Source organism: Sebastes fasciatus, chromosome 17 (assembly GCF_043250625.1).
Source record: "Sebastes fasciatus isolate fSebFas1 chromosome 17, fSebFas1.pri, whole genome shotgun sequence".
Lineage (NCBI taxonomy): Eukaryota > Metazoa > Chordata > Actinopteri > Perciformes > Sebastidae > Sebastes > Sebastes fasciatus.
The window spans coordinates 28,227,525-28,250,651 of record NC_133811.1 but is presented as its reverse complement, the minus strand read 5'-3'; the positions used below and the strand labels follow the sequence as shown (position 1 = coordinate 28,250,651).

The 23,127-nt window shown below is 42.5% G+C and overlaps 2 protein-coding genes across 5 annotated transcripts in view; one reads left to right on the top strand and one right to left on the bottom strand.

The window, feature by feature from the left end:
• LOC141753821 (uncharacterized) overlaps positions 1 to 23,127 on the bottom strand; it is a 443,535-nt gene that overhangs the window by 59,527 nt on the left and 360,881 nt on the right. The gene's annotated exons all lie outside the window — the stretch shown is intronic.
• The window catches only part of LOC141753805 (glutamate receptor ionotropic, kainate 5-like), a 194,662-nt gene that overhangs the window by 16,478 nt on the left and 155,057 nt on the right, over positions 1 to 23,127 (top strand). For all 4 annotated transcript variants that reach the window (XM_074612396.1, XM_074612395.1, XM_074612397.1 and 1 more), the window contains exon 2: positions 684 to 2,489. The gene's annotated coding sequence lies outside the window, so the exon portion shown is untranslated. The remainder of the gene's footprint in view (positions 1 to 683; positions 2,490 to 23,127) is intronic.

The window sequence follows — 23,127 nt, the reverse complement described above, 5'->3', positions numbered from 1 at the left end:
CACGAATAATAATTACGGTACAATTTCAGCAAAAAAAACACATTCAGTCGTCTCACTGAGTGCGATGCTAATAAACAGAGACGGGGACGAGCTGAGCTGTTTAACTAAAAGGAACCAAATGATTCTGTCTGCTACGTTTTTCAAACATCTGTATTACAGTGATGTGACTCAGTACAGAGAAGAAAATGTGCTGCTTATTGCATAACATCACCTGTAGCGTGTGCTGAGATACAGCCTGCAGACACACTTCATTTCAAAAGGAAAGAACATTCTTCAACCTTTTCTTACTTTCTTGTGACTTGAGATTGAAGGTTGCGAGGCTGCAGATGTAAAGTCACAATGAACCACTCAACTAAAGACGAAGACTTCATAGTGCCAATGTTGATGTTTGTGTTCACAATCAGCTCAAAATGCTGATCAAAGCACCAACTTTCTCTGCCACCATGTCTTCTAAAACTTTTAAAATCATGTGTGAAGTATTGAAATCATTATTTCCATGAATGCTTAATAGGAATTTCAACCTACACAAAAGAGTTTCATAATTCAAAAGTTTGTAACAAAAAGGAAAACGTGATTTTTCCTTTGAAATAAAATTAGTTTCTACAGAAGAATACTATGTTATATATATATATATATATTAATCAGATTTTAAAACTAAACAAACTGTTTTCTTGTCATTGCAGATTTTGCCAGATCCTCCTACGAGGGGCGTGCATCATTTCCCAGAATGCCACAGGTGTGAGCCTTCCAGGTGACCCCCATTGACCGCCCCCCTCTAACTAACCCCCTCCATCAGTCGCCTGCCGACCCCCCTTCGGCCAATCAGCAAGCAATCATCTTCCTCAGAGGTGCCATGGCAACCGCATCCGCTCAAAGCCTCAGCGGTCCCCAGCTGCTGCACTGAGGACGCCGGAGAGAGGGGGGGAAAAGGAAAGAGAAGAAAAGCATTCTGGGTGTTTTTTAATGGACTTGGAGCCACAGAGGAGCGTGGGAGCGTTTGAATAACAAGGATTTGTCTTTCTCCTGGATCCTGTCTGGGATGCAAAAAGGAAACACTAACTCGGTGGATGTAATGTAACTCCAGGAAACTGAACACAAAATACTGTTTTTTCTTTTTGTTTGCAACATGTCGGCTCAGAGGAGGTGACATGCGGCTCGTTCTGCCATGTAGCCGCGACGACCTGCAGAAACCTCCCAGAAACTTTTCCTCCGAACGCGGCCATTTTTAACAAGCTGCTGGATGTACGAACACAGACGCACGCACACACACACACACACACACACTCATCAAACCGAAACACACACTCGATAAGCTGAGTGAGGAGTTATAAAGTGCTACCAGGTTATTATCGGCCCCGGCGCTTCCTATTTTCGTCTTTAATCTTTGTATTCTGAGTAATCATCTTTTTAATTAATGGCGACGGCGGCGTGAAATCTTCCCCCCTCGCCACCCCATCCCCTCCTCCCCCTCCACACACACTCTCCTTCCCGCCGCCGCCAGAGACACCTGAAACCAATTAGCAGCAGCAGATCCAGATGGGGATTAGACACAGGAAGAGCAGCAGAGATTAGATACAGACACAAAGAAAAGAGGAGAGAAGTGGGGTGGGGGGGGGTTGAAAGGATCCTGTCAGTCATTGTGGGTAATCGATAGGAGGGCGGAGCGGAGGGCGGGGCGGCGGGCGGGGCAGAGGGAGGATATGGCGAGATCAGGGCGGCAGCAGACAGCAAAGATCACTCGCCGTGAGTCAGCAGGTGGAGTCGACTGTAGGAGTCGTGAGTCTTGACCGGCCACGACTCATTGTCATTCCTCGCGGTGTGCCGGCGAGCGAGAGAGAGGAGAGACTCTTGGCCGGTCGCCACGATCACGGCCAATTAAGAGGATTTGATTATATGCCTTAATCTTGGCAGTCAGGTGGAAAAGCAGACAGGAAGAGAAAGAGGAGGCCGAGCAGGTGCCACCGATACACACCATTATCTCAGTCCGTCTGTAATTGAGTCGGTTTCTGTCCACATCTTCCGGCGGCCCGTCGAAGCGGCGGAGGACGGAGAGGAAAAGCTATTTTTCTGCCTCAAATGTTAATTCTTCACGTCCTTGTTTAGCGACAACAAACCAAACACACGAGGCCAAACAGATTTACTCCATCTGGAGGACATTTATGCGTCAGTTTGATCCCCTGTTCATCCCTCTTCAGCCTCCGTATCAAGTGGGAGATAAAAGACAGAAAAGTACGAGAGAGAGATAGCAAAGGGACCGAATCTGGAGAGGACAGAGCAGAGACTTCCTCTGTCCCAGACACCCCGAGGGTCCCGCATTCCTCTTTTTGAAATTTCCTCTCCCCTCCAGAGCGTTTGTTTCCCAGCTCTCCTCCTTGTGGATCGTATACTCTGCACCGTCCGTCTATCCTGGACCCCGCCGAGATTAAACTGGCTTCCGTCATCAGAGGGAATCTTTTGATATCGGCTCCTGGTGTCGTCATCTTCATTCTGTGAGTACTTCAGTCTCTTCGTTCTTGCCAGTTCTCTCTCTTTCCTCCTCCTCCTCCCTTTCCTCTCCCAGCAGTCTCCTCCTTTCTATCCTCCTCCTTTATTTCTCCTGCAGAGTCTGTAGACGGTTGATGCAGCTGACGGATGAAATAACAAACACTTTAACAATAGAAAGGCCTGGCGGTACATGACGTTAGATTTTTGTTGACTCATTTCTGAAGTCAGAGATTGTAGTCTTCCTTATTGGTGAGTGTTCCTCTACTCGCCACATCGCTTTGACCTGTGACCTGTTTCATTATTTTGCCTCATCTATGTTTTCCAGATGTTCAGTCCAAATAATTGCAGGTGTGAATTGTACGTCCGTCTCAGGGTGAAGACCTACTGAACGCAGTAGTTTGGTCCTATTCATTTTCTATGTCAACGGACACTCAAAGGACTGTGGGTTAGCAGGTGAAGCAACAGTTCTTTGTGAGCACTGTTTATTAGTGGTGGGAAAAAATATCAATTCACCTATGTATCGCGTTTTTTTTTTTTTTTTTTCCCGATATTGAAATAGATGTTTTAATGGTCGATATATTTGCTTCATTTGAGTCTATGCAGAGGTAGAAGGAAGTTACCACTTTAATTGTTGTAGTCTGAGTAACGTGATGTCATATCCGTTCCGTATTCGTCAACCAAAACAAACCGCAGCGAGCCGAAACAAGAGAGTATAAAACGTTGGAGGGTCAGCGTGGATACGACCTGCACCCTCACATGTTAAATCTAAAATGGTAAACACTACACATCCAGTAAAGTATGGAAACTAGGGATGCACCGAGTACGAGTACAAGTACATGAGCACAGTATCGGACCCGATACCGGTGCATCCCTAATGGAAACACTTTGGGTTTCACACATTAAAAACAGCGCTAGACATCACGGCTAAAGCTGCATGCTAACTCTGTCATGGACAGGAAACGTTATCGTATCACGGTAATGTTGTGGTCGAGCCGGCCATCGCTCTCGTCTCGGCGGTCAAATGGGCCGTCGCTACAACTGTAGAGCACCCATATACTGACATTTCTGTTAAATGCATTGAAACGGCCCCGATGGAGCTGACCATGGATGTATAAAGAGAACGGAGCTGACGGGAGAGCTAGAGACCACCTTGGAGAAGTTTGAGGAAGTAGACACGTGGGACTTCGACTGGTTTTCAAAATAAGGTGTTAACAAAGGGAACTGTATATACAAAATACATCTATGGAAATAAGATTGATGGATTATATTCACCAGAAGTATGAAACATCACGTCGTTTGGGCATCTCTTCTCATGTGACCTCTTTCCAGCCAACCATGCTCGGTGTAGGATATGATGTCGATGAACGTGATTCACGACTCTCTTTTAAAGTCTCTCCTTTAAAGGATAATTCCAGTTTATTTCACTTTCCCATGAATCCGGATATTGTGGCTCTATATGGGTCGTGCAAACGTTGCACTCACCACCTCCGTTGTAGAGATTTGGGGCGAGCAGCTTTCCAAATAAACATTAAAGGTAAACACAAAAAGCAGCAGACGAACTGTGGATCCACATCCAGGTCCACCTTCACACCTTTTCTTTACATGTGAGGCTGTGGATGGTTTTCCATTTAGTGTGATGTGTTTGTGCTGGAGAGGTACAGTAGTAGCAAATGAAATGCCTTCAAGTTTCTAAATTGCAAGAATAAAAATGACAAGATACACACCGTACTGGAAGATGGAGACTCCAGTCAGTTAAGGCTTTTATTTTGAAGGGAACAGGTGAAACTTTTCATCTTTATTTTACAGTAAATAAGATTTAAATATGATAATTATCTCCATCGTGTGAACTAAAAAATAGAGACTTTCCCCATTACGGTAATGTTCTGTGTTTATTAAAGAAGCATTGTTTTATTTTTAGAGTCACTTGTACATAAACTCTTGTGCTAGTTTTACTTCCTGTTCGGTCTCTGGTCTTTCCTGCAGCAGGTAGGCATTTTCTTCTCTGTTTGCTTTGAATGTTTTTACCTGTTAATGTGACGCTATGCTGGTTTTGAACATGTTTGAAGTGAACATGTTGATCTGTTAACATGTTGTGTGTTGCTTTAATGCTTTAAATGTGCTGAAGAAGAGTTGGTTGATTCAGCTGGCTGCTGTGGAGATTGTGAAGCTGCAGCTGAGACCATGTTGGACAGCATGGGGTTACTTAGTGACTTTGAAAAAGCTTTGTTTCTCCACAAAGAAACATATAACGCTCTGAAACATTATGATTGTAATACTGGTGTATGTTACTTCCTCTTGTGGGTTTTCCTGGGATTAACCATTGAGAATAAACATCCTTAAATCCACTTAGAAATCATCATGGCTGCAGAAGTTTTCTTCAGTATCACAATGATCCAGTGATAGTTGTCTGTACATTAATGCAAACAGGAGCTATATTATTATTATATTATATTATCTATACGATTATATTCACCAGAAGGATAAAACATTACCTGTCCCTTATAAATTAAAAGGAAAATACCACTAATTTGTGAGAGAAATGTTTTTATTCTGAGATTTTAAAAATGTAATAAATAATGTCTGACAATAACAAACATTTTTAATGAATTCATTTAGATATTTTCCAAAGTAAAAGTCCATAGAAGTGTATGATTCAACTTTTTCTCATGGTCTAGGGTTAAAAAAAGTTAACAAAAATATAAATATTACATATTAAATCGTAATTGGGAGATAGGTGTATCGTCCCAGCACTACAGCATACTATTAATGGAGACAATTTGTTAACTATAGGCTCAATAATGGGTCTGTAACTGACATCACATTTGTCGTTCCTGTCGCCGTATTGTTTCCTGTATGCCGGTGTTAGCATGTAGAGCTCACCCCACCTCTACTAGAGACATGAATCCAGTCTGAATGGGGCTTAAGGTGTTTCATCTGGTTACAGTATTTGCAGCCTCTCCCTTCTCCAGCACCTTGTCCTCCTCCATCATCCCCCCTTTTTCCTCCCAATCATCTCCTCTCCACCACTCTAAATCGCTCCTGCATCCTAAATCCTCCTCCTCCTCCTCCTCCTCTTCCTCCCCTAAGCGCGTGTCGGAGTGCGTCATCGTAGGCGTTCGGTCAGGCACTGCGCTCCCTGCATTCAATCTTTAGTATTCTTTATGTCTGATAATAGTTACGAGCCTCGGAAGTGATGTTCCCGCGTAGGAAGAGAGAATCAATAAGGCTTCATTCAGCGGGTGCATCCCTTAGGCTCTGTGTGTGTGTGTGTGTGTGTGTGTGTGTGTGTGTGTGTGTGTGTGTGTGTGTGTGTGCATATATAAGCAAATATCCCTGTGTGTGTTTGAGGCCCTGTGACGGACTGCGAGTGTCTGTGTGTGTGATGTGAATTTTGATTTGAAACACTCGGGGCGAGTGGCGTGCCGAGATGAGCTCCTGCAGGACTTGATTGGTTGATTATGAAGGATTGTGTGTTTCTGTTTATGAAACCAGCAGAGCTCTCCGTATCAGCTGTCATGGATTCTTATGCACAATTAGCCTTTTGTTGCTTTACAGGAGCTAGCATATCTGTGCAGCACTATAACTGTGTCTTATTAAATATATATATATATTTTTTCACCGGAGTTGGTTTGTTTGTTTGTTAGCAGGATTACTCCAAAAGTTTGCAATGGATTTGAATGAAAATCCGTGCATTAACACCACAGGCTTTAAGACATGCACAGTGTAACTGATGACACGTTCATGATGCGTCACCCTGCCTCTTTCCTTCTGCCTGCAGAGAGAGGGACAGAGAGAAAGTTGGGGGTGGAGGGGGGGGGACACCTGTAGATTCTGCCTTTTTTCACATTAAACTCTGAAGGTTTAGGTGAGTTTTATTTTGTTTCTGTCCAGTTTCAATGAAGTGTTTTACGATGCTCCGCTACGTACAGCTGATCTCAACATAAACAATAATACACGTGGATCATGGCGCAAGCTGCACGGAGAGGGTGAGGGTGTGGGGGGGGGCAATCGTACCCGGGCAGCTTGGCGGAGGTCTGCGCTCTCCGAGTGCCGTTCTAGTTTTGAAGGGTGTGATTTTATGTGCCTTTGTCAGTAAATACAACATGAAAAGGAAACATGTCAGTTTATCTGGGGAAAGTCCAAAACAATACGTACCTCACGATGTAGTAAGGTCAGCACACAGTAGTTGTCTGTGCATTAAAATGTTTGTTTTTAAATAAAGTAAATAAATCACATGATTAAGTGTCTCAGAGAATACCTGATCAAAGTAAACAAGTGAACATGACTAAATGTTTTATTTCAACTTTACATTTTTTCGACATGTTCTGACACAACAGACAGGTTTAGTGGTTTAGTGAGAAAGTATTGAGGTTGGATGAACTCTAACAGCAGAATAATAACAGCAGCAGTGACGTAATGAGAGCTTCCTGCAGGACAACAGCCTCGAAGTAGCACTTTGATTCATCTTGTTTATCTGGTTTATTGTTCTCAGCTATTACAATGAAAACAATGAGAAAAATGAAGGCACTTCTGTGAGGAGAGCTTTGTTTTTACACCAGGAATTAAATCCTGCTTTATAACCTGTTAATTCTTCTCTGTGTGATTTCTTTTCTCTCGGAGCCCGAGTCTGGAGCCATTAACAGTAAATAGAGGTGATTCTCAGGATATCAGTATGGCTCCCTCAATTATCGACGGGCTGCAGCGTGCAGCCTGGACAGTGACGGAGGAGCTTTTTTAACCCCGCTAACACCCTCCATCCACTGAGCTCTCTCCACCCGGGGCTTTGTGCAGGAAGAGGAGCGGAGGAAAAATGACGGAGGCTCCATAATCGTTATCTTCCTCCGCCCGGTAACTTACTGCAGGTAATAGCGGCCCCAGACAGAAGCTCTTTAGCCGCCGCGGCTGATTGTGGCGTCTAATAGAGTCCGGATGGATGTGGCCGGGTTTTAAAGGCAGAGCCGTTCCGAGTCAAAGTGGCTCCGTGATGGTGTGTTTAATAGCTGAAGGATGGAAGCTTTATGGGGATGTCCCCATCTCACCCACACTGGGCTTCAATATATCCCTGCAGCTGTTTAAAAGTCTGGATGAGTCAAAACTCTCCACAGCAGGACACGTCAGTTATTTGTGTTCTTTTGTAGATGATGAGACGCTGTGATGTCGGTATAACTGGTCACTTCATTTCACTTCATTATTCAGTCTGGCATCGGCCCGCTGGTTCGAATTCAGTTAAGGGAAGAGAAAATCAATAAGTCAACAAAAAAGTCTATTGTTGCATATTACGTTGTGGACCGTTATCTGACTATAAAGCAAGAAATCTCTCTCTCTGTCTGTCTGTCTGTGTGTCCTTTGCATATCTTTCACACTGCTCATCCGATCTACTTCACACTTGGCGGCTACGAGGACCCGACGGAGGCTCTGCAGACTGACCAGCATGTCGTCTGCAGCGAGCCTTTACAGACCGCGGGCTCATTGACTAAAGGTCAACACTAATGATACAACTATAGGGCTGTCAGTCGATTACATTTTTTAAATTATCAACATGGGAGTGGGCAAATATGCTGCTTTATGCAAATATATGTATATATTTATTATTGTAAAACAATTAACAACACAAAACAATGACAGATATTGTCCAGAAACCCTCACAGGTACTGCATTTAGCATAAAACAATATGCTCAACATCATAACATGGCAAACTGCAGCCCAACAGGCAACAACAGCTGTCAGTGTGTCAGTGTGCTGACTTGACTATGACTTGCCCCAAACTGCATGTGATTATCATAAAGTGGGCATGTCTGTAAAGGGGAGACTCGTGGGTACCCATAGAACCCATTTACATTCACTGATCTGGAGTTCAGAGGTCAAGGGACCCCTTTGAAAATGGCTATGACAGTTTTTCCTCGCAAAAATTTAGCGCAAGTTTGGAGCGTTATTTAGCCTCCTTCACGACAAGCTAGTATGACATGGTTGGTACCGATGGATTCATTAGGTTTGTTGTCATACCAGTTTATTCACTCTAACTTTAAAACTGAGCCTGCTACAACCTCTGAAAAATTGACAACTATGGGCTACTGCTGGCTAGTTAGGACTACTTGACACAATACAAATGGATAAAAGATGGATTAAAGAGCCGCAAAACAAACAGTACAGGTTTAAACACTCACAATACGTAGCTTGCACAGAAGTTGACACAAACTGCTCCACCAGATCAAATCATCTGTGAGTCTGAATAAGTAAAGATGTTACTGCGTGAACGCCAGGTTGGCTCTGGCGAGAATCAGATCCGATAACAACCTGTAAAAGGTGCATTTGTCTGCAACGAGATGAATGAAAATCAGAACACACAATGACACCGATTTGGAGAGCAATAAAAAAAAGTCCTCTGCACAGAACATTAATGCAAACGTTAGACCTGTAAAATGCCACAATTCATCATCACGGAGCGCGGAGGGCTCCACCGCCAGCGCCACTGCCGTCCTCGCTTCCGCTCCACTGAACCGATCCGTCAACATACGTCGGAGTCAACAAACATTACAGCCCCTTCACATTTATATGAATCTATGAATAATTCAAAGGCAGTCCTATTACCGACACGCCTCCCCATAACTGGGACATTAGGCTTTAATAGTGGAAGATAAATCAGCGTCCACATCTAACCTGATCTCTTCTCCTCCCCGTCTGAGCTCTGAAGAAGCTGACCTTTAAGAAACATCCACCGACGGGCACCAAATCAAATGTCAATTCATGTCATTACAGTAACAACCAGCGTCTGAACACCAGACGGACGCTTCGCTTTGACACGTCGGCTTTGACGTCACTCTGCTCCGTCATCCAGCATCTCTGTGACTAAATCAAAACAGACTTGTGGGGCTCGATCCCTGTAATAATGTGAACTTCATGAAGAATATAAAAAACGCTTTGTTCTGAATGACATATCTACTAACCCTATAAATATACATATCTGGAGGTCAGAGGTCAAGGGACCCCCTTTGAAAATCACCATGCCAGTTGTTTCCTCGCCAAAATTCAGCGAAGTTTTGGAGCGTTATTTATCCTATTTTGCAACAAGCTAGTCCAGGGGTCCACAACCTGCGGCTCCGGAGCCACATGTGGCTCTTTAGCTCCTCTCCAGAGGCTCCTTGTGGATTTTTAATAAAATTAGTGGAAATGAATAACTGTTTTTTGTTTACATTTTCATTTGTATTTATCATTGTTGTAGGTTTATGGTACGATGGAGAATTAGGGCCACAAAAATAAATCTGAGATTTTGAGAATTAAGTCAGAAGTTTACGAGAAAAAAGAGTTGTATTATTATGATAATAAAGTCATAATATTATAAAGTAATAATTTTACGTGTTATTCTCTTTTTTTCTCTTAAACTTATGACTTTATTCTGGAAATCTCAGTTTTTTTTGTTGGCATGTTGATAGGAGTATTAAATACTTGACAAATCTCCCTTTTAAAGGTACATTTTGAACGGATAAAAAAAATGGGATTAATTTGCGGTTAATCACGACTAATATTTTATACTTCAAATGTCTTGTTTTGTCCACAACTCAAAGATATTCAGTTTATTATAAACCAGAAAATATTCACATTTTAAGAAGCTCCAATGAAAGGATCTTGTCTTTTTGTTTTTTCTTAAGAAATTGCTTAACCGATTAATCAATTATCAAAATAGTTGACGATTAATTTAATAGTTGACAACTCATCAAACAATTAATCTTTGCAGCTCTACTGACAGGTACACAGGTAAAGTACATTTTGAACGGATTAAAATGTGCAATTAACTATGGTAAATCACGTGATTAATTGTGATTGTGAATTGTGAATATTTACTGTATATATATATATATATATATATATATATATATATATATATATATATGAGTCTGAAGCATTTGACCAGTTTGAAAGAAAAAAAACAATGAAGAAATGAACGTGCAGTAGTTCATTTGAATCTGCGTGAACTGAACTTTGAGCTAGTAACACTGCATACTGCATCATGTACCGATGAGAGAGAGTTAATATCTTCCACAAAAAGAAATCATAATCTGTGCTGCATCACTTAAACCCCAAAACAGCTGCGTATGATTGAATTTGTATGAGACACTGTTGGTGAATGCAAACTGGACGTACAGCCTGTTCTAAGTGAGCATCATAAATTAGGTAAATGTTTGTATTCAATCCGTAAATTGTTGCCATCCTCCAGCGGCGGCGGTGGCAGCAGCAATGTTAGCATTAGCAGCAGCGTTAGCATTAGCAGCAGCAGTGTTAGCATTAGCAGCAGCAGCGTTAGCAGCAGCAGCAGCAGCGTTAGCAGCAGCAGCAGCGTTAGCAGCAGCAGTGTTAGCATTAGCGTTAGCAGCAGCAGCGTTAGCAGCAGCAGCGTTAGCAGCAGCAGCGTTCACAAACAGGAACTGGGAGGTGATAAAGTTGTTTTCTGTCGTCTGCTGTATGAAGTCATATCCATTCCTACGGTAAACGCCATCACCGCCTCCTGATAGAGACGATCTATCACACTGCGGGTCCGCCCTTGAACATTAGTGCATGAGCATAATGTATACCTGCAGATGTGTAAATGTGTCTGCATGTGTGTGTGTGTGTGTGTGTGTGTGTGCATCGCAGCTGCTCACATCACTAAATATGGACGGCCGTGACCTTGTCCATGAAACGCTGCCGATCCTCCCGGAGGCTCTGATCTCTTATCGATTCTGCCTCTTAAGTGCACTCCAGGTATGACGGGGAGATGGAGATGAACAGGCTTCAGAATATGGAGTGTAGAATAAAGCAGCTGCGGCTCAATATATGGAAAGTTGACCATATTACAGTGTTGATCAGCGCCCGGCCCGACGCCACCCGAATGGGAAACACTGCAGCGTTTAATGAGCCGGGGGCAACGGACTCCCACCGTAATATCACTGAAATATGAACTGATACCTGGCTCAAAGCCTCCTAGATTCAATGCTCAGAGGAGTCTGTCAGTAGATCAGGTAGCACTTTCTATGACGGCCATGTCTACAATGCATTATAAACATATAATAAACTTAACATCAATCAATCAATCAAAATTAATGTTTTTAGCACCTTTCATAAAGTTCATAGGTGAAAATAAGACAGAACAGAAGAGTGGACGGTGAAAACACGGTCTGCGCTCTCCGAGTGCCGTTCTAGTTTCTGCTGTAAAGTCGGGCGTTTTAACGTGGAGGTCTGGGGACCGACTCACTCCTGGAGCCTCAAGTGGCCGCTAGAGGAACTATAGTTTTTGGGCACTTCAGCGTTGGCTTCATTTCTCAGCACCGGAGCTTCCTGCTTGGATACAAGACCAAATATGTTTAAATATAAAACACACACACACACACACACTGTAGGCTACACCTGCCAATTGACTCCTGCATGCTCACTAACAATGACACACACTCAGCGAGCTGCTTAGTCAACGTTGTTCAATGGAGCATCGCAGCACTGCTGGCCGCTTTACTGCAGTACACGGAGGGAACAAGTGAAGCAGCTCTGCAGCACACACACACACACACACACACACGCACACACACACACACACACACACACACACACAGAGACCCTCCTGTTGTCTCCCAGCTGTGCTGCAGGCGGAGGATGAATGTGAGGTGGAGGTTTGGGGTCATCGCCGCAGTTCCACCCTGCTGAGGTTTGTCATGTCGTGTGTGTGTGTGTGTGTGTGTGTGTGTGTGTGACCGTGTGTGTGTGTGTTCATGTGTGTGTCTTATTGTCAGGTTGAATTTATGTTTCTGCCAGTTTTTTCTGGAGAAGCAGCTCATCACCCGCAGCAGCCACCTGCACCACACCTGATATCCGGTTTCTGATTAGAGGACGTCGACGCTGCGATGTCGGAGTCGAGACCCATCCGCTCAACTGGAGCGTCACCAGAACCTGCATCCTGTGTCCAGTTAGTGGAGCTCTGGAGACGTTACGACAAGTGGAGCATGTACCAAAACTGAGAAGCTGGCTGGTTAATCAATCATTCAGTTATTGTCTGTGTTGCCCCTTTAAAACAGACGTCTTCTGTTTGGCAGCTTTATTCTCCCCGATGGTGTATTTTTTGTGTGTTTCCAGACAGCAGCCGGCACTTTTTCTCATAGTCTAGTGTTAAGAAAATCGCAATAAATCTTATTATGGAACCGCAATACTCTAGCGGAGCAGATAAAAGCAACAGATTTGGTTCATATGTTACGAAAAAGATTTACATATTAGGGCACTGCAAATTTGACCACCAAATAGGCGCTAAATATTCCTAATTGTTGCAGAAAAACGGTTTTATGAGTCTTGGTGATTTCCAAAGTGTTCAAGCTGATTAGATCAGATGTCAGGAGATCACAGACATGTTTTTGTTAACTCTTTTATTTTTTAAGGGCGCTTTTTAAAAACTTTTTACCTGTAAAAAAATGCAAAATAAAAGGAGTCTGAAGGTCACTTCAGGGTCAAACTTCACCCCCTTCCCTTCATGATAGAATGACAACCCATATGCATAACATTGAATCAGGAGATAGGTAAATCATCCCAGCCCGAATATTTGTCCTGGAGAATACACACAATGTTTGTGTCACATAATGAATGCAAGTCCAATATTCTCTCTCCTTTTAGCTCTGTTTTTGGTCTCCACCACCAATTCCTGATGGAAATATCTGTCTCTTTAGCTGCTAAAAGCTCCACTATGTTCACCAGCTGGTCTCTTACTGAGTCTGCTGTTTGCTGCTGAGCTGCTAGTGCTAACTCAGAGTCAAAGGAGCCTCAAAAGCTCTGCAGAGCTGCAGCTTCTCTCTTGATGTTTGTGCTTGTATTGGTGTTTTGTCCTTTTCGGGTACGTATTGTACATGACAGTTGCAGCATCGGCTCCTGAGGGCCCACGGGGACACAAACAGGACGGTCGAGGTTCAGTGCTGCAGTACAGTAGGTCACACACACTGGTTCAGTGTGACGCTGCTGTGTACAGTACAGGGAGATGATGATACAGATGAGAATGTGATCATGTACTAAATGCTCTAAATGTCCCTCTGAACAACTCAAACGTGTAATAAATGGTAAGTTAATGAATTTCTGCTTTTTGTAACACCATCATTGGGAAATGATAATCATGTGCCAATTTATTTCAGCACGTTACCGACTTTTACTCCATTTTCTCTCCATTTAAAGAGACGTTTTAATACATTTTGACTGATTATGACATTTCAGGGACGCTGTTACGTTATCTGCTGCTCCCAGGAGTTAAAGAGAGAAAAGTTATAAATGGAGAGTTTTATACACACCTCAGTCTGTTTCACACTCGCCCACACACACACTGAGACCAGCAGGAGGCCGGCGAGCGCCGCTCTTCGCTGGGAGACATCATTATGGATCTCCGTCTCGTTTTAATTTGTCATTTGCGTTGCGGGGAGCGAGCAGGCGGGCGGCCTTCGGAGGACGCATCTCTGCTCCCTCGCTTTGTTTGCTGCTCGACATGTGGGGGGGATGAGGATGAATTACTCAGCAGATAAAGAACATTCTGGGGTTTTACGTACTTTGTTTTGTTTGTTTTTTTAGTTTTGACCTTTGACCTTATTACTCATTACTTCAGCTGTTTTGAACCGTTTTTGTCCAGATCAAGTCTCAAGTTCTCAAGCACATTGAGGCCTAAAGCTCCACTCACACCAAAGCCTCACGTTAATAGCTCAAGTTTGACTGCCGGATCATTTATGTTAATTCACGTCACTCGTGCGAGACGCGCTGTAAATTTTGTCTGAAAGTTTTGTGACAAAAGGAACTGAAAACTAATTTTCAGCTTTCAGCTTTGTTCAATTAGCAGTGCGGCCCAATGTGAACACTCAACTTTAGCAAAGTTGGAACACGTTTGGTTGTTTCATGTGAAAGATTTCCATCAGAGGCGTAATCATGTACAGTAGCCGCGATGTGCCAATGTGATAAAAATCCTGCTGCTCTAGAGAGTTGACGTTTCAAGATGCTGTCGGTGTGAATCCATCAGCCCGTTCGCCATGCATCCTGTACTGACTGCAATGTAAAAACCTCTGCATATAAATGCTACGGTAAGAATCGGTGATGTAGTATAAAAAGCAAGAAAGAACAATTAAGGTGTGCGGATGGGAAGGTGGATTGGTCCAACAAACACAGGGCTTTTAACCAGGAGACCGGTGTTTTGTTTTGTAAGTTACGTTAATGACGTTTATCTCGTGTTTTTTTAGTGACCATGGTGACGTGTTTTCTGTAGTTGTTTCCGTACATGTTTTACTGTGTTTACTTACTTATTTAAAGCCCAACCATGACGTTTTCCCTAACCCTAACTAAGTGTTTTTTGTTGCATGAACCTAACTGCAAACGTTTGCGTGGCGTACAGATGACACGGGTCAAGGCTAAAATGCGTCATGACATGCGGAATGTCCCTGTAATGTCGTGGTATTTATACGCCCTCCCGTGAGACCGGGTTGGAGATAAATATAGAAGTCAATGATTATAGATGTTCTGACTGGAACTGTAATGATTAGTTCAGTAACTATTTTCATAATGGATTAATTCTTTTTTTCATAATTTTTCAAGGAAAAACTGCCAAATATATGTTGGTTACAGCTTCTCAAACGTCAGGATTTGATGCTTTTCTTCCTCATATATGAATATATATAAATATGAACATATATGAACGTACCTCCTTTGTGTTGGTTGAACAGAACAAACATTTTGAATTCATCTCTTTGGGATTATAACGTGCATTTTCTTTTTTCTTTTTTACTATTTTCTGACATTTTAGAGACAAAATAATGAATCGATTAATCAAGAAAATAAAAGTTTGACTACTTTAAAATGAACTTTAAAGTTATTACCCAAAAAGTCTAAAACAGGCACCATTCAACAACAGCTGACCCCATTCTGTTCAATGAGGAAGTCCTAATTTCAAGACTCGATGTCCCAGAAAAACCAAATGTTTTACAGACCTGTTTCTGTGATTGACACATCCAGGCTGCTGTACGTAGACTTCTTCTCTCTTCTTATTCTTGATCTTTCGGCATTTTATTAAAAATAATCTTTAGTATGAAGTCTCTGTTGTTGTGATGTCATTTTGGTTTTGTTTGTTTGTTTGCCAAAATCCCATTATGCCTCAGTGAACCGGTCAGTAATTGCTCTCGAGTAAAGTGATGGAAATGCTTTTTGGTTGAGAGGCTGCAGGTGTTCAAATTAAACCTTAAAATTGGCCAAATTTTCATTTTCAAACTGAGATGAACTCTACAGTTTTTCAGCTGTACAGTAAATTGAGTAAAAACCCGTTCTGTTGAGCAGCATTAACATTTGATCACTGATGAATTATTTGTCGCCGCCTGTCAAAGAAGTTTGACACGAGGGGTTGATACTCAAACATGGTGTTGGAGAGTCTTCTGGTTTTGTTTACTCTGTGTTGAAGGCATGTCCCACTCCGAAACACTCTTTTGACGCGGAGCCGACAGAATATCTAAATCATAAATGAGAAATGATTCAGTCGGTGTCAGAAGCTGTTAAAGCTTCACCGAATGAGCTCCTAAACCTGCTGAAAGTCTTTAGAGACGAGTCAAAGAAATGTGTTGAGTTCCTACATTAATTCAGGACTGGTGGTCTGAACGCAGCAGCATAATGGTGTGTAATTAGTCCAATCAGGTACATTGTTGCTAGGCAGCCAGAGCAGCCCCGTGGTGTGTATTTGCGGCGTGTTCACTGCTGTTGTTGATGAGCGGAGCTGCTGTTGGCCCCTCAGCTATACGGGGAAATTGCAAATCAGGCGCTTTGAGCCACGGCTCTGCTCAAAGTTAATAGAGTGCATTCAGGGACAGGTTGTTGTTGTTTGTGTTCAGCCCTGTCGGTGTTATTGACATGAAAATAAGCAGCTGACAACATTTTGGGTGCAGCTGCACATCCGAAGAAAAGCAGCGCTTCAATTAAAGGTGAAGCCTCTTCGTGGCCTTTTAAACAACTTTTAAATGCTTTAACAACTTTTTTTAGGTGGATGAAATCCAGGTTCATGGAGATGGAAATGTTTTTAATGTGTGTAGCATTTCAGAGGATGTATTAGCAGAAATGGAATATCATATTCATAACTATGTTTTAATTAGTTTATAATCACCTAAAACTAGACGTAGAATGAGTCCTTCATATCGACATAGGGAGCGGGTCCTCCGCCATGCTCAACATCCCAGCTCCCCTTATGAAAGAGTATACTTGAGTAAAGTTGAAGTATATATTTCCCAAGTATACTTTATGTAGAAATATCAGTGTACTAGTAGTATACTTGTAAGCGTACTGCTTTAATACTTCTTTGGACAAAATAGGCCCACTTTTTAGATTATAAAAGTATACTTTTAAGTATACTTTAATAGTAAACTTTGAGTACACAACTAGTTTCTGTTCAAGCCTTATTTTGTAATGCAACTATACTATAAGTATACAGATAGTTTACTAGTTTTATACTTGTAAGTGCACTAGTTCAGTACTTCTTGGGACTAAATTGGCCCACTTTTTAGTTTACAAAAGTATACTTTAAGTGTAAGTATTGTACTTGTAGCCCACTTTTTAGTTTATGAAAGTGCACTTTAATGTATATTCAGTAAACTACTAGTTACATAGTTTTTTACTGCAAGTATACTAACGTACTTATACTTACTAACTGTGTTGTCTACGGATCCTGCAACAGGACAAACTAAGCCGGTAGCCTATAGAGGAGAGAGTTGGGAGCCCAAATAAGCTACAACACTTTAGAAGCAAGCCCAATAAACACAATTCCTGCGACTACCAATATTTGTAAGCGACTTTTCAGGAAAACAAGCCCAAAGTCGCTGATAATAAGCAGACTTGGCAACTCTAGTGATAACATCGGGCTGCTGTTAAATTAGCGTTGATAAATTTGGCGCTCCGGCTGCTGTCCGTGGTTCTGATCTACTTCTGTTTGGGACGAGGGCCCAAGAAAAAGATTTGCACCGGGGCCAATCACTATTATGTTACGCTGCTGCCTCATCGGCTTTTTACCAGGACTCAGAACCCCTTACTCATGAGTGTTTCATTACAACTCTAGTGTTGCGTGGCAGTATTATTATAAACTTTGGGTGTTTTGGCTGTTTTGACCAAATCACCAATTTGAAGGTAACTAATGATCGCCTTTTGACATAATTGGATGAATGAAATGTATATCAAACTGATTCCAATTTGCTGGTCCATATTTGCTCTCAGTCCAGATTTAATCAACTCCCGTTTATGTCACATCAACTTTCCCTTAGTAAAGTAACTGAATTATCTGCTGCCTGATCGCATATCAACCTTTATTCTCATTCCCAGTATCACCTTCTGCAGCGTCATTACGTCATCTGACAAACGACCCAAAGGTCTGCGCTCCATCGAACTCTTCCAACATTACGGCGATGACACACAATGACCCTTCACCACCACGACAGGGTCCGTCTGCCGATTTCAATGACAAGGCTAATGTTGGCTAATCAGCGAGGGTATAAGTTCAGCCCGGCGACGGTTGGGGCTACGACACCAGGCTGCTGTAATGGCCAATTAGAGCTGACATAGTATGGAATAGTCAGACGTGTGGAGGAGATCAGAGTCACGATGTCGAGCGGGTCGCCGCTCCGCTGAGAGAGGAGGAAGTGGGCGTATCGCTGACGAGCTTTGATCCGTCCAGTGCTTCCCCCTCAACATTTCCTCTTCCTGTCAGAGTGAAGAAGATTTATACGAGTTGTTCTCTGAGGTGACGTATCTGTAAAAAAAGTGATATATGAATGTAAAAACCGTGTATTTAAAAGGTGACCTGATGTCCCTAAATGACATCACTCCTCCTTCTTGTCTCTCTCTACTTGAATTATCTAATGAAGTTGAACATATCTGATCTCACAAAGAACCAGGAACCTTAAATTAATAAATTACTAACATTCTGTAAAGACAAACCCAGCGTAGGGAGGAAGTCGGGGTGGATGGAAAAACACCAGACTTTCATCCAGGAGACAGGTGTTTGTGTCCCGTTTGAAACCAAAAGTCAATGTTGATTTCTTCGTCATGTAACTTCCGTACTTAAGTAATGCCACTTAGGTAGTTATTTAATCCAAAACCACAATCTTTTCCTAAACCTAACCAAGTAGTTTTGTTGCCTAAACCTAAGGAAGTTGTTTCCTGTGAAGACACAAGTTTATTTTGAAAAGACTGTATGCATGTAACGAGCAGAAATTGACACGTGTTGCTGGACATTTGTAGGAAAACAAACGAAAAAGGAAGAATAGATAAGATATCATACGAACTGTTGCATGAGGATAGGTTGCATTATTATGACGGGATGATTTGGTTTTGTTGCATAATTTAGTTTATGGTTATTAAGCATGTGAGTGTTAAATAGTAGAGGAACGAGGATTGAGCCCTAAGGAACTCCACACATCACGTTAGTCGGCTCGGAAATGCAAAAAAGTTTGCAAGGGTTGGAAATTAGGACCCGCCAAATGCAGGTAAATTGCGGGCAGTGGCGGATAAAATCAACAGGCCATCCGTCACTTTGGCAGGCAGGGTAAAAACGCTGGGGATGGGAATAGAGAAGCGGTTCCTAGTTGTCTGATTCCTTGGCATCTCATGTCTCCGTGACTATCGATTCCTCTGTATTGATGCTTTCCGACAGTTACGTATGCACAATGACGCATACGCACACTGTATCATGTTTTAGTTTGTTTGGGACCTGAGCCATGGCAGAGAGAAAAAAGCGCTCAAAAGTGTGGCGCTACCAAACCTGAGGGGAAGCACCCTATTTTTTTTTTATAATGCGACACTGAAAAACAAATCTGTGTTGAAATCAACAAGTGGACAGCACAGTCCTGATGTCTAAATAACGGAGCTACTAACGTTAACGGAGGTGCCATTGAGTTATTATTATGAGGTGTCAAGCTCTGCTCAGTAAAAATAACAGTTGGGTGAAGATAAATTACAACGCTATTATCATGATGTGTTCAAATGTAATCTCCAAAAATTATGATTTGGAGAAAAACTTGAATAAATCCAGTTGTTTGAAGGAGATGTTAAAATTATGACCCTAAGCATGATTTTGTTTTAATCAAGGCAATTATTTAAATAATCATAATCATTGGAATTGTGTGTTTTCTTGCAAATATCCACTATAGATGACAATAACAAAGCACAGTACAGTAGTGTACAGTAGCCTCCCACCCCCGGAAAATAGGGCTCCTCTGTCAGGAAGCTACAGTGTAATTCGAACACTGTAATTTAACGTGCATATCATGTTTTTTGCGGAAAACATATCAGATCTAAAATGTTATTCCCTCATTTAGTGCGGAGATTTCAAAAGTGGCAGACAAAAAAAAATACTTGTCTGCCACAGTGGCAGGAAGTGAGAAAAGTTCATTTCTGCTTGTTTGTGTCTAAAATGTGCTGCAGATTCTTAGTAAATGAGTCTCTGAGAGTCAAAGGTCAAACCAAACATTTTCATTCGAGCTTCATGTAAAACTGGGTCTTCATTATGAGGAGTTGTTGAGTCTGCTGTTGACGGCGAGCTGAGTGTTTGTTTGCTGAGGTCAACACGGTCAGTTCTCTGCTCAATAATGACTCCTCTCACTCCTCACTCGCTCCCTTCCTTTTCTCATTTCCTTTCCTGTCTTTGTCTCGTCTGGATTTCCAGCTTCTCCGTCTAATTTCTCTCCACAATCTGTTAACCTGCTTTTTGCTCCATTTTATCTCTTTCAATTATTCCGGTTTCTTCCTTATCTACCTCACCTCTCCTGCAGTTGTCCCCTTTTTCCTATGTTCTCCCTCTGCCTTGTCCATCATTGTCCATGTTTTCTCCCATTTTCTCCTCCTCTTGCCTCCAGTTTGCTATTTTTCTGGCATTGTTCTTCATCACATATTTCCCTCCCTCCTCTCCTTTTCCCACTGTAGCTGTTTCATCTTCATTTTTTATTTTCATTTCTGTTTTTCTTCCGCTCCCTTTCATTTTTGTTCATCATTTTCTTTCTTCATCTTTTCCCGTCTACCTTTTCAATCTAAATTTTCTCTACCATTTCCTCCCTGTCATCAGTCTCCCTTTCCTGCCCCCCGTCTCTCCCACCTTCTCCTCGCCTGGTTACCATCTGCTCGGGGGGTCTTTGGCCTTTTAATTATGGTCTGATTTCCCAAGGCTCTGGCCACTCTGTCCCCCCCCCACCTCCCTCCCACCCCCGTCTGCACCGTCACCGGTGGCCTTGGCGAAGGTGCTCATCTCGCTGAGGTAAGAGGCTGAGAAATCAATGGCCGTGTCTCCACGGAGCTCAACGACTCCCCCGACTCCTCTCCTTCACCCAAAGACACGGACGTTAGGCTGAAGAGAGAGACAGCAGTCTTATTTTATTTTGGCGAGACCCGCCCAGACATCCAGGCAGCCAGCCGGCAAGAATAGCAGTCGGAGTGGACGTGGAGCGTGCTCGTCTCCCTGCGGAGACCTCGGAGCTGTGTTCATTTCTCTGTTGGCTGCCAGCGGCGCTGCAGTGGTGAACAGTCTGCAGTCACGTGATCCCTCCTGGCTCACACTGTTGAATGTTGCCAGATTCTCTTCACACTGCAGGCAAATCCCACTTTTCAATTAGAAAGTTTTTCAACCTGAAGCCTCCTGAGTGTGTTTGTTTTAGAGCTGGATGCAGCTCTTTTGGATTTCTTCATTCCAGTCCTGTTGGCACCTCAAAAATCATATATGTATATACTTACAAAACCCTCTCCCGTTTTCCTCCCGGGGTCACAATTCCTGCGCATTTCTCCAGAATTATGACAAATGTCCACACATTTTTTTTTCTTTTTCGTTATCTCAACATGTTTCTGTACAGCGTCTATAAGCTCTACTGTTTCCAACCAGAGGGCAATACAGCTACACCTAATGTTGTTTACTGGCAGAACAGCGCAGCTCAAAACAATACGGTTTGAGCTGCGCTCGCTGAAGTTGGGCTTTGCTCGAGGCAGCGAATAGTCGTCGTGGTGTGGCGCAAGCCGATGGAAAGAACGGGTTTTAAAGCGCAGAGGTGGCGTTGTCACGTTGTGTCTGAAAGGACCTTCAGTGAATGAGAGAAGGAGAGAAGGAGAGAGAAATGGAGAGTACTGAGAAAAAGAAATATTCAAGCAGGAGCAAAACAATTAACGAATGAAAGAATTAAAACTGATGACTTATTTTATAGCAGAGATTCACGCCAGAGGGGCCAATTATTCAGTTTTCTTTCCTGAGAATTAAAAGTCAAATTTAAAGCATTGAAGATTAAAAATGATGTTGAAGTGTAATTATTATTTTGTTTTATTTATTATTATTTTGTTATTTTCTTTCTTTAAAAGTGACCAGAAAGCAGGAAACACCTTCTTGGTTTTTGGCGGTCAACATGTTGGTTTTTGGCCATCGCCATCTTGGTTTTTGGCAGTCGCCATCTTGGTTTTTGGCAGTTGCCATCTTGGCTTTTTGGTGGTCTCCATCTTGGTTTTTGGCAGTCGCCATCTTGGTTTTTGGCAGTCGCCATCTTGGTTTTTGTCAGTTGCCATCTTGGTTTTTGTCAGTTGCCATCTTGGTTTTTGGCCACCGCCATCTTGGTTTTTGGCAGTCGCCATCTTGGTTTTTGGCCACCGCCATCTTGGTTTTTGGCAGTCGCCATCTTGGTTTTTGGCCGTCACCATCATGGTTATTTGCAACCAGAAGTGACACCAGAGGGTGGAGCTAAGTACAACTGAACGGTGAATAAATTCTTTTAGTACTCTTAACCATTATCCTAACTATAACTGTACTGTACATTTGGATAATGAATATTCTGTCTGATACTGAATCAAGCAGCACTGTTTCAACAACCCAAAACAAAGAGTAGTTGATGATGTGAGATTAATTCTAATGGTGCTTTCACAGTTTATTATGTTGCCGTAGAGAATCCGTATTGAAGTTAAGTTCCAAGTTTTGTCAAACTTGAGACAGATTGAAGATTGTTGACTGTCTGCTTTTTAATCCACAAGAGACTGGATTAATGTGTTTAAACATTATAAACACTTTCTGTCAGTACAGCGCTGGGTGTCATGGTAACAACACAGGCACATGCTGGCTGTCATGTCATTCACAACTGAGTCTGTAACTCTGTACATAGATTTTATTTTATATGTTCTGATGCAAAGTGGCCCTGAAGCTGCTTTTAGCTGCTCGTTGCCCATAAAGAAAAATGAGAAGAGCAGTAAATTACCTTCTTTACCTTATCCAAACTAAAATAGCTGGCTTTAGAGGATTAAACAGAACATGCTTCACGAATCAACACCAAAACGTGGATGAATTGTAAATGTTAAAAATACACGCGGCCATCGTCTCTGCGACTTTTCAGGAGATGCTAAATCGGGCCATGGGACAACGTTTGAGTAAAGCCTCCTTCACGCACTAAATCAGGAGCGCCCTCCAGGAGTTATTCTCAATATTTGGATCCCTTTTCAAGTGTGTTGGAGGAATCCAGTGTTAAGAGGCTGCAGTCTGATGGGGCTGTGAGGAAGGCTGAAATGTGATGGCAGCTGTTTGCCTGATTTCCTCACACTTGACTTTATACTTCGTTTATCTGTCGCGAGAGGAGGGTGATTTCTTTGGGGGTAAAAGCCCGGTTTGAACTCACTGAACACCTTCAGGT